The following is a 4,603-nucleotide window of genomic DNA, read 5'->3' on the forward strand; positions in this document are numbered from 1 at the left end:
GTGAATTTTGGGAATGAGGGCAACAAATGTACAGATGTGCTTTACACAATTGATCTATGTATTGTGATGACTTGTATGAGCCCCAATAAATTGATAAAAAAAAGAAATTGTATTTGCATCCCACAGTTTTCAGCCTTCTGACCAAGACCCATCTCCTGGGTCCTTGATGCCATTATTGCTCCTGGTCTCATGACAAGGGAGGGCGTGGTCTACACTAGTTCTTCATGCTCTCAGGACACCACTTCTGCTCACATTGCTCTGGCCGTTGTGTCTCCCAGGTGGGAAGCACAATTCCAAACCAAGCCTCTGGGAGGACAACTGGTATCTGGCACCTGTGTTTTTCAGAAAGTGCTCACAGTCTGGGATAGACGAGACCAGATGTCTCTGGAAGAAATCTGGCGAGGCCCTTGAGCACAGACTCATCACATCTCTGACTTGGGTCTCCTCAGCTAAGACTGGGTCCATGGAGAGGGGTGAGGCTTGATGACCCATGGATTTTACCTGTTAGCACCCTTGCTGAAAACAGCAGGAGCTCACTGTGATGGGCTCAGCGCAGAATGGATTTAGGGAAAAGATGATTGGATGGTTCACAGAAGTAACTAGAAGACTGGCCAACTAGATTCAGGAAAAGAGGGAGACAACACCTAAGGGAGGCCAGGCAGCTGAGAATATAGCCACAGCCACACAATCTGATTAGGAAGCCAGGGTTCACGCTCCTACTAGTTGCCACTGACACCTGGTTGCTGACGCATTGACCCCACTGCCGTGGGTGAATGTCTTCTATAACTGCCCGTCTGACCTTGAGAGTCACTCCTCCAAGCATTAGCATCTGATGGGCTGAGTCTGGTCACATATGGGCCTTAGAGAACAGTCTGCCTCCCACCAAACCCACACACCTAAGGCCTCTTCCAAATAACAAGAGTGTCCAATGTGGCAGGCAAAAGCAGCATATATTATCTGTTGAGATAATGAAAACATCTTTATAGATCAAGGGTTCTCAACCTTCCTAATGTTGTGACCCTTTAATACAGTTCCACATGTTGTGGTGACCCCCAACCATAAAATTATTTTCATTGCTACTTCATAACTATAATTTTGCTGCTGTTATGAATCGGGCGACTCCTGTAAAAGGGTCGTTCACCCCTCAAAGGGGTTGCGACCCACAGGTTGAACTGTTGTTATAGATGATCAATATGGAAATAGAAGATTCAAACAACACTATAAACCAAGTAGACCCTATAAATATAATAGATATCCATAAACAGAAAACACATCTTTATTCATTCTATGTGGCCAACATGACCTTGATAAGGCCAGATAAGGACATAATGAGAAAATTATAGCCAAGTACCCCTTATGAATATAGATGTGACAGTCCTCAACAAAATACTCAGAAACCAAGTTTAACAGCACATTAAAAGGTTATACTGTATGATCAAGTGGGGTTTAATTCCAGGAATTCAAAGGTAGTCCAATATATGAAAATAAGTCAGTGCAACGCACCACACTAATAGAACAACAACAAAAAACCCCACATTATCATCTCCAAAAAGCATTCCATACAACTTAACACCCTTTCACGGAGCCCTGGTGGCATAGTGGTTACTCGTTGGTCTATAATCTGCAAGGCCAGCAGTTTGAAACCACCAGCCACTCTGTGGGAGAGGACAGGGCTTTCTACTCACACAGAGAGTGACAATCTCAGAGACCCACAGGCACAGTTCTCCCCTGTCCTGCAGGGTCGTTATGAGTCGGCATTGACTCGATGGCTGTGAGTCTGGCTTTTATACTTAAATACTTAGCACAGGAAGAAGAAAGAAATTACTTCTCAACTTGAAAAAGGACTTTTGCAAAAAAATAATCACAGCTACTATCATATGTAATGGCAGAGGACTGAACGCTTGCCCGCTAAAATCAAGAGGCTGGATCCCTACTTTCATCGTTATGACTCAACAGTGGGCTGGAAAGTCTAGCCAAAGAAATGAGGCAAGAAAATAAAGAGACTCCCAATTGGAAAAGATGAAGTAAAACTACACCTATTTGTAAATGGCATGACATATAGACCTCAAATCTCAAAGAATGCATTCACATAAACTATTAGAGCTAATGGATGAATTTATTAAAGGGGAAGAACACAGGATCAATACACAAACTTCAGTTGTGCTTCTAGACTCTAGCAACTAGCCATCTGAAAAGAAAATTAAGAAAACAATTCCATTTACAATAAGATACAAAAGAACACAGATAGCTAGGAATAAATGTCAAATATTGCTTAATTACGTTAAAAAGCTAACAAAATATATCCCTCAAACTCACGGCCTTTGAGTTGTTTCTGACGCATAGCAAACTCAATAGGACAGGGTAGACCTGCCCGCCCCTGTGGGTTTTCAAAATTATAGTCTTTACAGGAGTAGAAAGCATTGTCTTTTTTTTTTTTTTAAGTTTTGAATCCTGTCAGAATAACAGTGAATGTCTAAAGTGATCTACAGATTGAATACAATTCCTCTCAAAATTTCAATGGTCTTTAAAAAAAAAGGAAGAGAGGGTTCTCAAAATCATATGAAATTACAATAGTCAAACAGAACAAAAAGAGGACAACTCATACTTCTCAATCTCAAAATCTACCACAAAGCTCTAGTAATCAAAATTGTATTGGTATAAGGACAGACATATAGACCAATACAGTAGAATAGACATTCTAGAAATAAACTACATATACATGACCAATCGATTTTTGACAAGGATGCTAAGACTATCCAATAGGAAAGAACAATCCTTTCATGAATGCTGTTGGGAACATTGGAATGAAATTGGACCTATGTGGCAGTGAGATTTTATGTCAACTTGAGTATGTATGAAACTGTAGAGGGGGCAATCCAACCTGTTCGTCAGGTTACAGCCGGATGGTACCTTCCTTACCAGGAAGAAACTGGGCAACGCCCCCTCTGTGTGTCTTTTTACGGGGACTCTGCCTGCCTCCAGGGGTGGCCCCGAGTGGGCTGCCTGACCTTGAGAGTTGCCGATGCTCTCTCATGTTTCTACTGACTTTGGAGACACTCGACCTTGCACCCACTGGCCTGTGATCTTCCTGCCTCCGGCTTCACCTGTCTGCATCAGCAGCCTGCAGCTACCTGAGCATACAATGGGAGCCAGATTGCAGCCGACTTAGAGAGGTGAGTTGCACTGAGCTGGGATGGCTTCTTGATATCAAATGACGTCTTGATACGCAGCCCTTTCCTCTGTGGAGATGAATGTCACTGGGTTTGTTTCTCTAGAGTCTAGACGACCCAGCTTAATCGAGCCTATGCGTCACAATACATAGGAAAACGAGCTCCCGATCAAGCAATGATCTGAGTATCAAAGGAAAACCGTAAAGCATAGGGGTACACTCCCCATGACCTTGGATTTTGCATAGGATTCGTGTGCATTACACAAACCCATGAGCAATAAAAAGAAAGTAAAGTGGACTCCATAAAAATTAAGAACTTCTGCACATCCGAGAATTTCCCCAAGAAAGTGAAAATATGACCTACAGAATGGGAGAAAGCTTATTTGTTAATCTTATATCGGATGCAGGTTTAATTTCCAGAGTATATCGAGAATTCTTACAACTTAACGACAAAAAGGAAAACGGCCCAGTTTTGAAAGATGACTTGAATAGATATTTCTTCAGAGAAGATACAGAAATGATCGATATTGACATGAAAAGATGGTCAACTTCATTAGTCATGAGGGAAATGGGCGTTAAAAAAATACCCTTTTACACTCACCAGGATGACTATGTTCTTATTGTATTTACAGGAAAATGACAAGCGAAGAAGGCAGCATCCTTGTGTTGTATAGCTGTGGAGGCACAGACGAGGTACAGTGGTTGTGGAAAACACTTGGGCAATTCTTCAAGGAGGTAGGCGCAGGGGCTCTGCTCTGGCAGCAGCCCCATTCCCTGCCCACCGCTCTTGCCACCATCACCCGCTGGCCACAAATTGGAATGAGCTTGTGGGGCACAAGTGGACCAGGAGCCTTGTGACATACTGTAACATGGCCATCCCAGTGCTGGGGACTCCACGACCCTCAGGCCTGAGGCCATCATGGAATAAGGACAAGGTGATGTTACAAGCCAATGACTGGTGGGAAAGAAAAACACAATAAAAGCTTCAATGGGTTGAAATTCCACCAGTTTAGTAGGAAGTGAATGAAATAAAGGATTACACTGAGGGGAAATAAAAGTGGAGAATTACCATATGATCCAGAAATCCCATTCGTACTTATAAACCCCAGAGAAATGGAAGCAGGGAATCACAGGATACTTTCTGCCCATCTTCACTGTCACCCGGTTCACAATCGTTACATGGTAGAAACAACCTCAGTATCCATCAACAGAAGAGTGGATACGCAAAAAATATTATTGAGTCAAGAGAGGGCAGGAATAAAGTTCTAAAACATGCCACAATGTGGTGGAACTTCAAACACATTATGCTGAGTGAAAAGGCCACACACCAAAGGCCAGGTATTTCCATGATTCCACTTCCAAACCAAACCAAACCAAACCAAACCAAACCAAACCAAACCAAACCAAACCAAACCAAACCAAACCAAACCAAAC

The 4,603-nt window shown here is 42.6% G+C and overlaps 1 long non-coding RNA gene across 3 annotated transcripts in view; it reads right to left on the minus strand.

Moving 5' to 3' along the window:
• The window catches only part of LOC123522579, an 8,729-nt gene that overhangs the window by 3,782 nt on the left and 344 nt on the right, over positions 1 to 4,603 (minus strand). The window contains exons 1-3 of one of the 3 annotated variants that reach the window (XR_006680829.1): positions 4,239 to 4,576; positions 4,033 to 4,124; positions 3,771 to 3,843 (exon numbers count right to left, since the gene is read on the minus strand). This is a non-coding gene — a long non-coding RNA (uncharacterized LOC123522579). Of the gene's footprint in view, positions 1 to 3,770; positions 4,125 to 4,238; positions 4,577 to 4,603 lie in introns of those variants that run through there. The other 2 variants (XR_006680828.1, XR_006680830.1) reach the window with 2 other exon arrangements.

The sequence above is a fragment of the Echinops telfairi genome, unplaced genomic scaffold (genome assembly GCF_000313985.2).
Source record: "Echinops telfairi isolate 266 unplaced genomic scaffold, ASM31398v2 ScPeMD7_7424;HRSCAF=8462, whole genome shotgun sequence".
In the NCBI taxonomy this organism is placed as follows: Eukaryota; Metazoa; Chordata; class Mammalia; order Afrosoricida; family Tenrecidae; genus Echinops; species Echinops telfairi.